This window comes from Dromiciops gliroides, chromosome 1, assembly GCF_019393635.1.
Source record: "Dromiciops gliroides isolate mDroGli1 chromosome 1, mDroGli1.pri, whole genome shotgun sequence".
Classification (NCBI taxonomy): domain Eukaryota; kingdom Metazoa; phylum Chordata; class Mammalia; order Microbiotheria; family Microbiotheriidae; genus Dromiciops; species Dromiciops gliroides.
The window spans coordinates 51,316,988-51,335,062 of record NC_057861.1 but is presented as its reverse complement, the minus strand read 5'-3'; the positions used below and the strand labels follow the sequence as shown (position 1 = coordinate 51,335,062).

Sequence of the window (18,075 nt, the reverse complement as noted above, 5' to 3'; positions counted from 1 at the left end):
ATAGACAATCCAACTGTACTAGCCCACATCTCTCCATCTTGTTCCCAGAGCTGGTGGGGACCTCAGAGGTCTAAGACCCTCAATTTACAGATATGGAAACCGAGGCCAAGTTAAATGACTTGCCCAAGGTCATATAGATAGTAAGCATCAGAGGCCAGATTTGAAACCAGGTCTTCTGCCCTCAACAGCCTGTGCTCATTCCATTGTTTGTCCATAACCTCAGCCCCAGCCAGACCTCTCCAGTCTTCTGGAAATCTTTCTGTCTCTGTTCTTCTCCAGCCCTGCCACTGTATTCTATGACCCAGTGACACTGACTGGCCTCCCTTCTTATCTCTGGATCCCAGTATTTTCTCAGGCTGCTCCCCCTGCTTGGAATGCTCTCCCTAGCTTCCTTCAAGCCCCAGATGAAATCCCACCTTCTACAAGAAGCTTTTCCCAATCCCTCTTAAATCGAATGCTGATCATCTCCAATTTATCCTGGTAATATCTTGTTTGTATACGGCTGTTCACATGTTGTCTTCCCCCTATTAGACTATAAGTTCCTCGAGGGCAGGTGCACTCTTTTGCTTTTCTTGGTATCCCTAGCACTTTAGTACAGTGTCTTGCACATAGTAGGCTCTTTTTTGTTTGTTTGGGGGTTTTTTTTGGTTGGTTGGGTTTTTGCAGGGCAATGGCGGTTAAGTGACTTGCCCAGGGTCACATAGCTAGTAAGGGTCAAGTGTCTGAGGCCAAATTTGAACTCAGGTTCCCCTGAATCCAGGGCTGGTGCTTTATCCACTGTGCCACCTAGCTGCCCCACATAGTTGGCTCTTAATAAATACTTGCTGACTGACAGAGTACCACACTGCCCCCAAGGCGTCACTCCCTCCCTTTAAGGCCCAGCACAGTGGCTGCCTCCTCCAGGGAGCCTGCTCCAATCCCTTCCCTCATGCCCAGCTGGTTTAGAGCCATCTCCCCTGTGTATTTTCCTCCTAAATTATTTGTGCAAGCATGGTTTTCTCTTCAACTAGATCGTTCATCTGTACACCATAGACGCTTAATAAATAACTGGACAAAACTGTGACCCGAAGGAGTGCATGAAGTCTTGAGTTGGAGGAAGGGAATCAGGACTGTTATCCTGGTTCTAATTACCAAGCCTCCTCTCATTTTATAGAAGAAACCTCAGGCCTTCAGTGACTTGTCCAAGTGACAGAGCTGGAATCCAAACGCAGGTTCTCAGACTCCAAAGGCCAAGCCCTTTCTGCTGTACAGAATGCTTCCCAAGAGGAAGGTGAGCCATCTTCTCAAGCTGGATGGGCAATGAGGCCTTTTGAGAGCTCTCCATCCTATATTCCTGTATCCTTTACAGGGCTGAGCTACAGATCGGCCAGTCAGAGGTAGGCAGAGTCTGCATCGAGAGGTCCGCTTTAAAACTGGGTCTCACAAAGGGGGAGTTATTTGCCCATGGAGATAAAGGGAATAGCTCAAACAGAGGTATTCGCGTGTGGTGCTCTTTCCACCCCACCACACCATCTCTTCTTGTGTTTCAATAAAGGGACAATCGAGGACACCAACATCTCCCCTGCCCCCATGCCCCACTGTCAGCCCCAAACTCTCCTCACCACCCAAGAACAACTTGATTGAGCCCCACTAGGCCCCGTTCAGACACCAGGGCCAGAGAACATCTGAAAGGCCTTTAACGAGGAGAAGGCCTCTGAGGAGCTCTTGACGCTAGGCCGCCTGCGGTACCTCACTCAGATGGTATTTCAGCTCTGGAGGTGTGACTCCACAGGGAATTTCTCCTTCCCCTCTGCAAACCCCCTTCTCGGCCTTCGAAGCAAACACCCTCTTTCCTTTGGAGAAGCACTGGATGAAGTTGACGCCTGCCGGTCCAAGGAGGGGGAGGTTGACGGGAGAACAAGTGTCTTTTGTGTGGAATTCTCTAAGACACACAGGGCTGGGGGGTGGGGGGGAAGGACTGGAAACCTGCACTGGGGCCCCCACCTCCCTTACGCAAACCCCCAGCTCGAGCAGCTACATTCAAACTCTCCCCAAGGTTTCCAGCAGGGTTTGGTTCAACCATTAACGACTGTTCTACTAGGCAACCGATTTTTGTTGTTCCCCAGAGATGGGAAGGAGAATGAGCTCTTTTCTTTTTTTCCCCCTTGGTTGCAAAAAAAAAAAAGAAGAAGAAGAAGAAAAAGAAAAAGAAGTTAAAACAAACAAGTTATATAACCTTTTGGGGAAGTGGGCTAGAGCGTGCCTTCCCTCTTAGAAAACGGTGCTTTGCACACAGTAGGTGGTTAATAATGATTATTGCTTATGGAATTAAAGCAGTCCCTCTTGAGAAAAGGCAGTGTGGTACTTTTTAAAAAAAAAAAAGGAAGGAAACAGGGGCAGCTAGGTGGCCCAGTGGATAGAGCACCAGCCCTGGAGTCAGGAGGACCTGAGTTCAAATCTGGCCTTAGACACTTAACACTTACTGGCTGTGTGACCCTGGGCAAGTCACTTAACCCCAATTGCCTCACCCCCCCAAAAAAAAAGAAAAAGAAAAAAGGAAATAAGTATTTATTGAGCACCTAATGTGTGCCAGGCATTGTTGCTAAGCACTACAAATATTATCTCATTTGATCCTTTCAATAACCCTGGCAGGTAGGTGCTATTATAATCCCCGTGTTACAGCTGAGGAAAATGCATACAGAGGGGAAGTGACTTGCCCAGGGTCACCACACAGCAAGAAGCTGAAGACAGGTCTTCCTGACTCCAAGCCTTCACCACCTAGCTGCCTAGTAGAAAGAACTGTAGACTCAGTCACAGGATCATAGATTTAGAAAGGGCCATCTAGACCAACCCCACCCTCATTTTACAGATAAGGAAACTGAGGTTGGAGAGGTTAAGAGACTTTGTCCACGTCACAGGCAGGGATTCTGAACACACATTCTCAGAACCCTTTCCACTACCCTGAATGGCTTCCAAAGGCCTGGATTCTAGCCCCACCTCCCCCCTCCAGCTTGTCATCTTAAAGACAAGCCCAGCTAAGCGGAGATGCTCATCACCAAAAAGTTGGCTGGGCACTAAGTCATGAGGGCTATTTTGCTTTTTCTACAGTGGGGAAAATTTTTTTCACCAAACATCTTGCAGGAATGACGTCAAAATTATGCAATCTTTAATTTTTCACAAAAAAAAAAGAATGACCAGTCTTTCCTGCTTCTCTCCCTTCTCCCTTTCCCATTCCCAAACTGAAGTACAGTTATCTATAAACTCTAGCGATGATTTTTTTTTTTGGCCCCAGAAATCCCAAAAGCTACCTCTGGCATGGAAGGGTAGAAACCACATCTTTGAAAGACCCAAAGCATCCAGGACTGCTATGAAGAAGGTGCTTTGCAAATTGCAAATTGCTTTAACTTAGTGGGTTGTGGTACCACCAGCAGCTAAGAAAAGATAAATAACCCTTCTTTCTCCAGTCCACCCTCCATTCAGCTGCCAAAGCGATTTCCCTAAAGCTTAGGTGTCACCTCCCCCTTCAATAAACTCCAGTGGCTCCCTACTGTCTCCAGGAATATTAAATATTAAATCCTCTGGTATTTAAAGCCTTTTGCCACCTGGCCCCTTCCTATCTTTCCAGTATTCTTAGGTTTTATTCTCCTCCACACACTTAAGATCCTTCGACACTGGACGGACTCCAGGCCTTTGCATGCACAGTAACACCCCCCCATCCCCACCTCCCCCACCCCAAGAGGCCTGAAATGCTCTCCCCTCCATGTCTCTGCCCCCTGGCTTTCCTCAAGACCCAATTCAAAGTTTGAATCCCTTCTTTTAACTGTCTTTCCTATGCCCTACCTTCTCCCCTTCTACTAATACCTTCCCTCAGAGATTACCAGCTATCCTCCCATGAACCATATATATCTTTAGTTTTGCCCTGACTTACATTCAGCCTGGGACATAGTCATCAATAAGTAATTGGTTGTTTTGTTTTGGTTTTTTGGTGAGGCAATTGGGGTTAAGTGACTTGCCCAGGGTCACACAGCTAGTAAGTGTCAAGTGTCTGAGGCCAAATTTGAACTCAGGTCCTCCTGAATCCAGGGCCGGTACTCTATCCACTGTGCCATCTAGCTGCCCCCAAAAAGTAACTGCTGACTGACTATAATGCCTATAAACCTCCCTCAACAAATGCTCCAGACTAGCAAGAGCTGTAGAGTACCCCGCCCCAACACAGGCCTGCCTAAGACAACCATGAATAGCAAAGACCTGCCCCCTCTCTCGAATAACGCTCTTCCCTTCATTCAACACGAATAACGCTTACTAAGGCCAGGCACGAAGAGGCAGGATGGCAACATGGAGAGCAGACCTCAAGAGTTGAGAAGATATGGGTTCAAGTCTTGCTTCTAACACATACCAGCTACATAGCCTGGGCAAGGAAGTCCCTTAACCTCTCGGGGAGCCCAGACAATTCTCAGGGACTATAAATTGCAAGAACTGCAATCTGCATCATGAGGGGCAGTTTCCTGTACCGATTAAATCACAGATCAGGAAGGAAGGAAGGAAGGAAGGAAGGAAGGAAGGAAGGAAGGAAGGAAGGAAGGAAGGAAGGAAGGAAGGAAGGAAGGAACTGTTTAAGGCACTATCCTTGACCAGCCAAGGTAAATGCTCTCTATTCCAAGAAGCCTTCCTTGATCCCCATCATTCTGGATGCCCCCCCACCCCGGACCTCAGTGGGGACTTATCAGTCAGTCCCATCCATCCATCCATACCCTCAGTCAGGTAATATTGTCAATTACAATGATCTGTTTTAGTATCTTCTCACCCTGCTGGAGCAAGCACTCCACCAGGGCAGGGACCCTATTTTATCAAATTTATTCAAAGTTCCCATAGACTCCCCAGCCTAACATAGGGCTCAAGCACACAGTAGGTGGTTAATGACTAATGAAGGGACACCAAGTGTTTGCATTCCTCACAGCAGGTGGTTGGGGGAGGGGGCTCCCCAAAATGTGTACTGTCCCAAAACAAGTAGTCCGGGTACCCTTTTGAAAAGGATTCTCCACAAATCTTCAAACCCCCTTAAGAAAAGGGCCTACTCAGCCTTCTCTGAGCCCCTGAGGTCCACCCTCAGAAGCCTAGAGAATGGGAAGGGGAGGAAGGGGAGCATACCTGATTCTTCAGGAAGACACAAGGGAGGGTCCTGTCTCACCTGGAGTGGTAAGGCACGGGTCTTACCCCAAGTGGGTGAGAGAGGAAAGAGAAGGTGGGTCCAACCTCATGGAAGGGAGTAGAAGAAGGTAGGGGGGTGGGGCAGAGGGTCCTTCCCCCTGCTGAAAGGAAGAGAGGGAACAATTTGGGGTTGGGAAGGCTTGGCCTATAGGCTGAGGAGGAGAGGGGGAGGGAGGGGAGAAGGGGGATCAAGGGGGATGGGAGGGAGAGATCTGGGGAGTAGGATGCTCCCTTCCCAAGGGCCTGGTCCAGAGAGAGAAGAGAGAGGGTCCGGCTGTTGGGGGGAAAGGGAAAGGTTGGGAAGATCTTGCCCCAGGGGGAGAAGAGGAGAAAAGGGTCCTGGAGAGGGCAGTCCTGCCAGCTGGTAGTTGGAAAAGGGGGAGGGAGTGGTATGGCAAAAGGGGTAAGGTTCTTCCTGTTGGCAGTGGGGCATTAAGGGGGGGATGTAAAGGGTCCTGTTTCTTGGCAATTGGGGTGGGGGAGGGTTAGGAGTATTGGGAGTGGGGGTTGTGGGGGGAGGGTTCTGTCTTGTTGGGGAGAGGGGAGGGTCCTGCCTCCGGGGGCGGGTGTTGGGAGGGTCCAGTCCCGTAGGGAGTGTGGGGGGAACAGGTCCTGCCCCTCTCGAGGGGAGGGGGCAACGCCGCAATTGGGGGCGCCCCCGCGGGGCCTGAGGGGCTCTTCCCCGCCGCCTGCTCTGGAGGAGCCGCCGCGGGGCTGCTGGAGAGGAGGGGAGCGGAGGGCGGCCAGGCCCCGAGCCGCCAACGCCGCGCCGCCGCTGCCGCCGCCGCCGCCGCCGCGCACCCACCTGCGGGGCCGCTCCGGGCCGGGCTCGGCGCCTCCTCCGCCCCCTCCTCCTCCGCCGCCGCCACCGCCGCCGCCGCCGCCGCCACCGCCGGACTCCGCCATCTTCCCGCCGCCGCCTCCTCCTCCGCCTCCGCCGCCTCCTCCTCCTCCGCCGCCGCCGCCGCCGCCGCGTTCAGTGACGGCGCGTCCCGCCTCCGACGCCCGGCGACCGGTCGGCGGCCCCGCGCGCAGCCAGCGGCCTTGGCACGGGCAGAGACGCGCGGAGCGGAGCGCGGGGCGCGCGGAGCGCAAAACCCGCAGTGCGCAGCTCCAGCCGGGAGCCCCGCAGCCCAGCTCCGGCCCCAGATCCCGCCTCCGCCGCTGACTCGCCTGGGGACCCGGAGCCAGTCGCTTCGCCTCTCTGCGTCTCAGTTTCCCCATCTGTAAAACAAGGTGGTTGGATCAGATGGGCCCGGAGGTCCCTCCTTCATCCCCGCACCCCCTTGGACTCACATTCTCTCCATTTAACGTTTATTAAGCGCCTACTATATTCGGGAGGGCTCTGGGCGGCCTCTGCCCTCAAAAAGCTCCCATTTGATGGGGGAGGACAAGTAGGAAAAGAAACTGATATAAAGTAGATACAAAGTAATTTGGGTGGGAGGTTAGATCCTCTAGCAGTCGGGAGGAAAGCTTTCATGGGAGCTGAGCTTTGACGGAAGCCAGGGATTCTAACCATCCCAGCCATGGGGGGGACAGCCAGCCAATGCTAAAGCACCGAGAGGAGAGATGGAGTGACCCATGGGAAGAAGAGAGAGAAAGCCAGTCTGGCCGGGTGGAAGAATCCCTGGACAGGAGTAATGCATTAGAAGGCCGCAGGAGCCAGGCTGGGAAGGTCTTTACATGTCAAACAGAGGAGTTTATATTTGGACCATGGAGATAATAGAGCCACTAGAGCTTTGTAGAATAGGGGAGTGACGTCGGCGGCCCTATGCTTTAGAAAGATCCCTTTGGCGGCTACGAGGAGGATGGATTGGAGTGGAAGGAGACCTGGGGCAGATACACCTGTCAGGAGGACATTTCCGTGGGAGATATAAAGAAGGGCCTCAACTAGGAAGAGGCCCGTTTGAGTGAAAGGAAAGGATGTGGGGGGCAGCTAGGTGGCGCAGTGGATAGACCACCGGCCCTGGAGTCAGGAGTACCTGAGTTCAAATCCGACCTCAGACACTTAACACTTACTAGCTGTGTGACCCTGGGCAAGTCACTTAACCCCAATTGTCTCACTTAAAAAAGAAAGAAAGAAAGGAAAGGATGTGGGTGTAGAAGCCGCAAGATCTGTCGACCAATTAAATTGTCAGAACTGATTGGTTAGGCGGGGCGGAGGAGAACGGACAACCCCGGTGTGGGAAAGGATGGTGGTACCTTGAGCGGAAGGAGGGAAGTTAAGAAGACGAGTAGGTTTAGAATGAAAGAATAACGAGTTCGATTTCAGATGTATTGTAATAGAGATAGCGTTGGGATACTGAGTGTGAAGTATCCAGCGGGCAGCTGAGGATAGAGTGCTGGAGCTCAGGAGGGGCTAAGGTTGGGTCTACGGTAAAGACCTGGGACGCAGTTTCCTATAGATGATAATCGAACCCACGTGTGCTGAAAAGGTCACCAAGAGGAGCAGAGCAGAGGGTCCAGGGCGGAGTCTTGGTGGGATACCACCAATTCGGGGACACACCATGGATGTAGATGGAGCAAAAGTGCCTGAGGAGGGGGTAGCTAGGTGGCGCAGTGGATAGAGCACCGGTCCTGGATTCAGGAGCACCTGAGTTCAAATCCGAACTCAGACACTTGACACTTTCTAGCTGTGTGACCCTGGGCAAGTCACTTAACCCCAAAAAGTGCCTGAGGAGTGGTCTGACTGGTAGGGGGAGAACCAAGACGACCAGTGTTACCAAAGTTGATGATAAGGTCAGAAGCCAGGAGTGAAAGGAGGGGAACTGGAGGCAATGTGCATAGGGCAGCTTTTTCTCGGTGCTCACCTCTTTTTTTACATATAGCTTTGGAAGCTCTTTTTGTCTCTCTTAACCTCAGCTAATTCTGAGCTTCAGCTCTCCCGGCAGTCTTCTTACAGAACTGTGCCAAGCTTTTGTAGTCATTCTCTGGTCCTTATGTTTGTTTCCTTGTTTCTGTGTAGGGAGGGCAGAATCTGGTGCCCTCCCCTACCCCCTTAGTGGATATCACTGGATGTAATCATACACGATGAGGTGTTTCCAATACAGTCTGTATCAAATTGCTTACCTTCTCGAGGAGGGGGAAAAGGAAGGAGGGAGAGAATTTGGAACTCAAAATTTTAAAAACTAGATGTTAAAAATTGTTTTTCCATGTAATTGGAAAAAATTAAAATTTTTAATTTTTAAATGATGAGGTGTTACTATCTACTGGCCTTTTAAAATCTAAGTTGGTCATTGGATTCCCTGAACATCTCTCTGTCTCTCCACCTTAAGTCTCCTCAGGCTCCTTACAGCCTCAGTTTCTCAGCTCCTTTGTCCCCTCTCAGGTTCCTCCATCACTCAGTTCTCTCTGCCCCTCTGTCCCACAATTCCATAGTATAGTCTGTCCCTCAGCCTTTCATCCCCGCTAATGACCCCATCCTCCTTGAGCCTTTAGTTCCTCTTAGTCCCTCATCCACTCAGGCTCTTAATTCCTCCGTTGGAATCCAGGGGAGCTGCACAAAATCTTACTGGAGAAAAAGGAGACGTGAAGGTGGGCAGAAGGCTCAGAGACTCATTTGCCAAGTTGCTGCTTTTTTCCCTTAAACTTATTCCTTTTATTCTTAACTTTTTACTTTGACATTCTAAGATCTTAGAGGTATTCTGAAATGTTTTGTGGGGAAAATTACTATGGTCAATAAAAGCTTTAAGTGAACAACAACAACAAAAAGGAATCCAGTGGAAAAGGCAAAGATCAGAGGACATGGAGTCATATCTCCAATCTGCCACTTACTGTCCATGTGACCTTGGGCAAATCAGGATCTCTCTGCTCACCCCAGCCCTCCTTATCTGTAAAATCAGGGTGTTGTACTTGGCCAGAGGCAGCCTGTCCCAGTAGAGATGGTGGCCTTGGAGTCAAGAAGGCCTAGATTCACATCCTCCCTTAAATAAGTGCTTAGAGTATGCCCTTGAACAAAGCACTCAACTGGTGTTGTCTGATCGTTTGTAAAATAGGGGTAATGGCACCCACTGCACAGGATTGTGGTGAGAATTTTTTTTAAAATAAGGCTTAAAATGCTAAATAATGTTGACTTGTATTATTAAATGACTTCTAAAATCCCTTCCAGATCTCAGCCTCTGATGTCTTCAAAGTCCCTTGGTCCTGTATGTCTTCTCTGCCCCTTCAGTGTCCCCCTTCTCAGTTGTTCTATTTAACTTTTCCATCCTCTCATTTCTCTCATCCTCATATTTCTCTCAGCTCCTCTGTCAAGTCAGTTTCTGAGACACCCCCCCACCCTGGCCAGGATGAATCAATCCCTCAGTTCGACTCAGTCTCCTCAGCCTGAGCCCCCAACCATCCCTCAGCGGTCCCCCTCAGTACCTCAGACACTAAATCTCAATCCCTCAGTTCCCAAATTTTTTTCCTTCCTGGGATCAAAATCCGCCTCTGAATAACATCCCCCCTTAGCTGTAAGATCTGCTTTCCAGGGCCAAGCAGAACAATTTAATCCCCCTTCCACGTGAGACAAAGACAGTTATCGTGTCCTCCCCATGTCTTTTCTTCTCCAAACTAAAGATTTCCAGTTTCTCAGACTAATTCCTCCCAGGCTTCTTCCTCTGATCCTGTTGCCATCCCAGCCAACATCTTCTGGATATACTCCAGCCTGTCAAGGTCCCTCCTAAAATGTGGCTTCCAAAACTGAAAACAAAGACATGTTCTAACCAGAGCATCGTTCAGCAAGACCATCAACTCTCTTCTTAAGGACATAATGTCTTTCTTTACCCAGCCTACAACTGCAATAGCTTTGGGGGATGATACGTCATCCTGCTGACTCTCACTGAGTTCACATGTCTAACTGTACCTAACTGTGCAGTTGATTTTTTGAACCCAAGGGTAAGACTTTACATTTATCCCTCTTATATTTCATTGTATTAGGTTTGACTCATCGTTCTAGCCTGTAGAGATTTTTTGTATCATGAATACACTGGGTATTTTCTTCAGCTTTGTGTCATCTGCAAATACAATAAACATGCTATCTTTACCTTCAATCACAAATCATTGATTTAAAATGTCGGAAAGAATGCAAGGAGAGACTCTTGGCACATTCCACTAGAAACTCTTTCCAAGTTGACATTGGTCTATTCATCCACTACTCTTTGGGTCTAGTTATTCAATCACTTCTAAATTAACCTGACTTGAGCATCTTATAACCCACATCTTTCTGCCTTGTCCTCAAAGATAGCGTGAGAGAATTTGTCCGATACTTTGCTAAAATGCATGTTCATGGCGTTCCTCCGACCTAGTAATTTAGTAATACCTGAGATTAGCGTGACCTGTGCTTGAAACTATGCTGGGTTTTGTGATTCCTGCTTTGTTTTCTATATGCGTACAAATTCTCTTAAGGGTTATATTCTAGAATTTTCTAGGGATTGAAGTCAATTTCATAAGCTTATAGTCTCTACTCCTTCCCTTTTTTAAAAACTCGGCATATGTTTGCTAGTTTCCCATCTATTTATACCTTTCCCATCTACATTTCTTCAGAGATTGTCTCAGCAATATTGCATCTGCCACTTTTTTTTTTCAGTAGCCAGGAATGTATCTTGAAAATGTAATCCATAGCTCAGGACCCCCCAAGACTCTGGGCTCACACTGACCAGATTCAGTCCTGGGAGTTGACCTCAAGAGGGCCAGTTTCTTTTCCTTACTCATTGTTCCCACCTGGAGTTACTCCAGGAGAATCCCCTAATATAATCATGATACTTAGGGTTCCTCAAACAAGGGTAACAGTGTCCCCAGATCCTGTACAAGTTCTTGAGATACTAAATGCATATTGGATAGGACAGCTTTTCTTTTACCTCACAGAAAAGGTGGGAAATTCACTAAAGAATTCACTGAAGGCCATAAATAAATTCAGAAAATGCATAGAGTACTCAAACAACCCACCAACTCCCTTAGAAGACACCTGAACTTGGTATTGTTGATGGAGCAATCCTCAGACATTCTGGTAAATCTCTCTTTCACAAAGAGTCCTACACAGTTTCTGGAAGGCTCATAGAAAAATCCCTCTCCCTCCAACCCCACCCCCAATCCTCAAGCAAACACAGAATACTTTGAAGACTGCTAAATAAACAATAACCCTTCTCATTGGACCTGTACTGTCAAGGTATCTCACAGTAAAAGCAAGGGAGTGGCAAGGTACATACAGGTCACCAGGTTGAAGCAGCTAGGTGGCACTGTGAATAAAGCACTGGACTTGGAATCAGGAAGACCTGAGTTTCAATCCTACCTCTCACACTAGCTGTATGACCTTGGGCAAGTCACTTGATCTCCCTGAGCCTTAGTTTACCCATCTGTAAAATGAAATTATTAGACTCAATGGCATCCTTTTCAGTTCTAAATTTATGATATTGTAATCCTGCCCTCTGCCACCCCACCCCAAAATGTGGCTTCAGTACTTTAGCTCTAAGGGACACATCAGTGGATTCTCTTCCTTCTCCAAGAAGCATGTGTTTTTGTTTTTGTTTTGGGTTTTTTTTGGTGTGTGTGTGTGTGTGTGTGTGTGTGTGTGTGTGTGTGTGTGTGTGTTTTGTTTGGTTGGTTTTTGGTTTTTTTCAGGGTAATGAGGGTTAAGTGACTTACCCAGGGTCACACAGCTAGTAAGTGTCAAGTGTCTGAAGCCAGATTTGAACTCAGGTCCTCCTGAATCCAGGACCAGTGCTTTATCCACTGTGCCACCCAGCTGCCCTCAAAAAGCATGTTTTTGAGGAAATATTCACCTTCTAGAACAGGGGTTCTTAACCTGAGATCCAGGAATTTGATTTTTAAAAACTTTTTTTGTTTGTTTTTTTGTTTTTGTTTTTGTTTTTTCAGGGCAATGAGGGTTAAGTGACTTGCCCAGGGTCACAAAGCTAGTAAGTGTCAAGTGTCTGAGGCCAGATTTGAACTCAGGTCCTCTTGAATCCAGGGCCAGTGCTTTATCCACTGCACCACCTAGCTGCCCCCAATTTTTAAAAACTTTGATAGCTATATTTCAGTATAATTGGTTTCCTTTGTAATCCTATATATTTTATTTTATGAATTTAAAACCAATATTCACAGAAGGGGTCCCTAGAATTCACCAAACTGACTGCCAAAGAGGTCTATGACACAAAAGAAGGTTAAGAACCCCAGTTCTAGTAGTTTGGGGCCCCAAAATCTCCAACTTTGGAACTCTCAAATTTGGTGTCACCAACAGGGGAATTCCCAAAGTTAGGACTCTATAGTTGAGCTGAGAGGGCACCCGTTTGTCTACTCCTGCTGTAGATTTTGGAAGGAAATTTGTCACTGCCCCCCAGGCAATATCTCAGGCTGGAGAAGTCCATCATCAAGTCTTCGGTCTCTGGCTTTTGCTCAGGAAAGGAAATAGCAGCCAGGAACTCAAGGTCCAGAAACTCCCCTCTCAGGCCTCCTGGGAGAGCACATGCAACTCTCCATGAGCTTCTGCCATAAATTGCCCATTGTCATTAACTGCTCCTGGGGGTGGAAGGAAACTGTGAATAGACAGAGTTTCTCTTTCACACACAAACACATCAGTCCTACTTATAAAGGCTCTGGTCTGTCATCCCAAAGTCCAGGAGAAATAGCTTGTCTTTCCATTCATTTTCAGGGATCATGGATGGTGGTAACATCTCTAACAGGAGTCCATCCTCTTGAGTCCTAGCCAACAATCATCTTTAGTTCCCTGCACGCTCTCAGTAAGGTGCCAGTGGACTTGCCCAAACTCCATGGGGAGGTGACCATGGTCAGCTGCCTCTAAACAAAGGTTCACACCCTATTGATTGGAAACTCGACATGTTGGTCAGAGACTCCCCTGACCAAGCTCCCTTAAATATAAAGCTTTTGAACTGAATTCATTGAGAATAGTCAGGTTTTCTCTTCCCAGGTCTCCATTTCTTCTGAGTTTTACCTCCCTATTAACTATTTTAATTCTATCCTTATCATTCTCCTTTTTAAAATAAATTCTTCAAAACTTCAAAATTAAATGTATGTGTGTGTGAGTGAATGTGTGTGTGTGTGTGTGTGTGTGTGTGTGTGTATAAGGGAATAAAGGGCTTGTACATAGCAGCAAGAATAAAGGGAAAGGGGCAGCTATGTGGCACAGTAGATAAAGTACCAGCCCTGGATTCAGGAGGACCTGAGTTCAAATCTGGACTCACACACTTGACACTAGCTGTGTGACCCAAGTCACTTAACCCTCATTGCCCCACCAAAAAAAAAAAAAAAAGAATAAAGGGAAAGATCAACAATTCTGCTCCAACCCCTTCCAGTCCCACTAAACCTCCTTGAGGCTTATTGAAGTTTCAGGACATTTTCATAGCTTATAGGGGTGTAATAGGAGTTGAGAAAAATTTATTCAGCTCAGAACTTCCACTAGTGAGGTTGGAAAAAAAGATTCACATTATGCTCTGAAGGGTCTTTTTGTACATGTTCTGTGATGGTGGGCACGATTGACAAAATCACTGAAAACAGGTTGATTAGCACCAGGCATGTTGACTAGGAAGTCTCACAGAAAAGGGTTAACACTCCCTTTAAGGAAGAAAAAGCCTGGGCAACAGACAACAACTGCTGCAGATGGCAGCTACAATTCATCAGAGGAGCAGAAAAGGAATAAATAACTTTCACAGGCAGACAGGAACAGCAGCTGCAGAGTCAGAAGGGGGAGCAGCAGTGAGGCACCAGCCAGTTGCTGGGAGACTTAGCTGTGAGATATATTCCAGCCAGGATATAACTCCAGGAGTATGAGTTTTCCAATGAGTTTCTGTCTTCAGTCAGTCAGTCAACAGGCATTTATTAAGCACTTACTATATGCTAGCACCGTGCAAAGTTGTGGGAATACAAATAAAAGTAAAAAGAAGACATTCCCTCCCTTTAAGAAAATTATATTCTATTTTTTCAGTCTTAGTAGTATTTTTCCCAGTTACATGTAAAGCTAGTTTTCTATATTTTTATAAGCTTTTGAGTCCCAAATTTTTTCTCCTTCCCTCCTTCCCCTTCCTCCTCCCCAAGACGGAAAGCCATCTGATATTGGTTATATATGTACAATCACATTAAACATATAGGAACTTCTAATGGAAAAGATAACACATAAAAGGAAGATGGAAGGAAGAGGTGGAGGTAAGGAGAGGTTACCAGGTACATGATGGAGAAGTGACCACCTTAAATGGAGGTTTGGGGAGGAGTTAAAACTATGAAAAAGAGGGGTCCAGAGATAGAAGGTATGCTTGCCTTGCTGAAGTGACCTTCCAGGATGAAGAAGTTTCTGGGGAATGATGGATAAGTCCAGAGTATAGTCTGGTGGGAAATTAAGAGTCTGGAGGAGATCATACCCCTTTGTGCATAAGGGAATTTTCCCTTATTATTTACTTTGCTGTTCTGTCCTAGTTAGAAGCTTTGCAATTTGCCAGTTCTTTATTATTTATCCTAGTCTGTGAAGTAGAAAATGCTCTGGTTAGGGGTTCAAAGCATATTTACAAAATACTCCCACACTGACCTTGGGATAGAGAGAATTTCCAAAGTCGTGTGAGAAATGCTATATTAAATTTGCTTAACAAGGCTTACCCACTTCCATCAATAAAGATTGTAACCCTTCTAAAACTCGGTTAATAGTCTTTGAGAGTTGCTGCAGTAAAAAAAAAATCACTGCAGTCAGCCTCATTATATGGCTTCCCAGACCTAGCTCAGCTGGTTGTTGGACAACAGATCATCAGTGAGCCCATATTAGAAGCCTTTCCAGCTTGTCCAGCCTTCCAGAGCTTGTGATGCACTAGTATACCCATTGAGATAAGACCAAGGTTCACTTCCATGCCAAGACAAAGCATTAAAGTAGGGGCTTTAGTGGAAGTTGGAATAAGATATAGAATTAAATTAAGGGTTGAGTAGTTCTTCTCTCCCTTAGGAGAGTAGCTCTTCCTTCTCTCCCATTAACACTGAGTAGCTATTCTATCTATCCTTTCTTTGGACTCCCTCTTGTCTAAGACACAATCCAAAAGACTCCTTTGTTGTCCTTAACTTCCCCCAACAGACTTAGCTCATTCTTAGCTTTAGAACTCCTCACCACTTCCTAAAGGCCTAGGCCACTTTATAGCCTTCATATGTTGCCTGCTCTGCTTACATTTTCATAAAAAAGTCACATTGTGTCTTTTTTTTTATGGGGCAATGAGGGTTAAGTGACTTACCCAGGGTCACATAGCTAGTAAGTGTCAAGTGTCTGAATCTGGATTTGAACTCAGGTCCTCCTGAATCCAGGGCCAGTGCTTTATCCACTGTGCCACCTAGCTGCCCACATTGTGTCTTTTTAATATCTACATTGGCTGATGAGTTCCCTGGGCATCTGCATGGTTCTCATTAAATCACACCCCCTTTTCTTCACCATCATGACAACAGAAGTAGAAGAGATCCCCAATGTGTTGGATGGATCTAAAAGAGCTCCACAAGGAAACCACAGGGTAAATCTAAAAAGACAAAACCTAATGGAGTTAAGTATAAAAAAAAGTCTTGGATTTGGATAAAAAAATCAACTTTGTAAATATGAGATGGGGAAAGTATGGTATTACTAGATGATGCTTCATCTGGAAAAAAATCAGGGAATTTTAGTGAATTGTCAGTTTGATATAAGTCAAAAGATTTTTTTTATCTGGTATGAGAACTCCCTCCATAGATGAAGCCAACCAGCTCATTGATAACCTGTGGTCTTAGCTGTGTATCTTAGATGAGTGCTTTGCCCATGGTGACATAGTTTCCAGAGTCAGGATTTGAGCCTTCCTGACCAAAAGCCAGACCTCTGGCCACTGTCTTACATGAGTATGGGAAGGCTGAATTAAGAGAAGTATGATACACAAGGGTTAAGATGGAACAGCCCCAAGCTCCTCTGCCCTGGTCAGACCATTTCTGGAATATTTCATTCAATAAAATGAAATACCCCCAGTTCTAAGTCCCACATTTTAAGAAAAATATTGATAAAATGGAGGATGTCAGAGGTAAAGAAGAGTACTGAAGGACCCCAGGATTAGGACATAGGAGACTCAACTGAAGGATCTAAAAATGTTCAATGTGGAGAAATGAAAATTTATGGGACCCATAAGCAACCTTAAAGAAGGTGGGGGAGGGGGAGAACAGTCATGCGGAAGGCAGAGTAAACTTCTTCTGCTTGGCCCCAGAGGGTGGAACTGGGAACAACAGGGTAGAAAATGCAGAAGCAGATCTAGTTTTGATAGGAGAAAAAGCTTCCTAGCAACAAGCACCCCAAAAAAGTGCATCCTCAGGCAAAGATAATGGGTAACCATTCATAAAGTATGCTGGAGAAAGAATTCTTACTCATGTTCGAGTTGTACGAGATGGAAGGAAGAATACAAGTATTAATCAAGTACCTACTGTGTGTCAGGCACCGTGCCAAATGTTTTACAAATGTTATCTCATCTGACCCTCACAACAGCCCTGGGAGGTTAAGGGCTATTATTGCAACCATTTTACTGTTGAAGAAACTGAGACAAAGAGAGGTTAAGTGATTGCCGAGGGGGTCAGTAAATATCCGAGGAAGGATTTGAACTCAAGTCTTCCTGACTTCCACTGTGAGACTTCTGAGATCCCTTCCAACTCTGATATTCTGGGATTCTGTGTTTTCTGAATTTAATTCTTGAGAGCTTTCGATTCCACTTCAGCAGACTTACCCTATAGACTATTTGGATTCTACCTATCTTTTCTCTAAAGCCTTTGAAATTCACTCTCTAAAAATTTAGGTCATATGTCAACTTATCCTACACAAAGTCCTACTTTAATGCCTCTTTGTGACATGATGACAATCCTGTGTTCTAGGAGGCTTTGCTTTTGACATGTAGAATTTCATTCCTTGGTTCACTGGTAAAGTAGGTGACTATGGATATAGAATAATGTATATACTATTAGAGGTAGTTGCTTTATCAGTTGGTTTTGCTTAACTTTTTTCTTCTTTGTTACAAGGGAAATTTCACTGTGGGAGGGGGTAGATTCAGAAATGACAATAATGTAATAACAAAAGACATGATAAAACAAACAAAAAAGAAAGCAGTCAGCCTCAGGTTTTGAAAGAGCTGGTGTGTGTGTGTGTGTGTGTGTGTGTGTGAGTGTGTGTGAGAGAGAGAGAGAGAGAGAGAGAGAGAGAGAGAGAGAGAGAGAGAGATTGATGAACCACTTTCAGTGATATTTGAAATGTGATGGAAAACAAGAGAAGTGCTGGAAATATGCAAATATTGTCCTGATTTTCAAGAAAAGGAAGAGAAGAGAAACTATATTTAGGGAGACTTTTTCATTGGCCAAAATACATCAAATCTAGGAAGTTTAGCTGCAGAGTTACAGAAACCCTCGAAGCTTACTCCAAATCTGGACTTCGCACCTTGAAACTACCCTTCACCCCTTATAGTGTCTCCCTCTAATTGGCTGATTCCTCCCTGAACATCCATTTTAAGGAGGGTGCCTAAACCATGTCTTTATTTCTCACCAGGCTGAACTTCTGACTCTACTAGACTTTCTCTACAATGCCCCTCTGTGGGATACTTTTATCTCTTCTCTTCCCCCATGCCCCAATCTTTTTAGCTTCCTTTTATGTATTGTCTCAGTTTCCTCATCTGTCAAATGAGCTGGAGAAGGAAATGGCAAACCATTCCAGTATCTTTGCCAAGAAAACCCCAAATGGGGGCACGAAGAGTCAGACTCAACTGAAATGATTGGACAACAAAATGTGTTCTTACCCTGTTAGAATGTAAGCTCCTTGAGGGCAGGTACATTCTTTCTGCTGGCATTTATATTCTCAACGCATAGCACAGTACCTAGCACTAAGTGTTTAATAACTGCTTATTTACTTGACTTGACACATTAAGGGTCAGAATGAAGGCC

General features: G+C 46.1%; 1 protein-coding gene across 1 annotated transcript in view; it reads right to left on the bottom strand.

Moving 5' to 3' along the window:
* The window catches only part of KLHL26 (kelch like family member 26), a 46,049-nt gene extending 40,900 nt beyond the window's left edge, over positions 1-5,149 (bottom strand). Inside the window, exon 1 of the mRNA XM_043977630.1 lies at positions 5,128-5,149. The gene's annotated coding sequence lies outside the window, so the exon portion shown is untranslated. The remainder of the gene's footprint in view (positions 1-5,127) is intronic.
* Between the last annotated feature and the right edge of the window lie 12,926 nt (positions 5,150-18,075).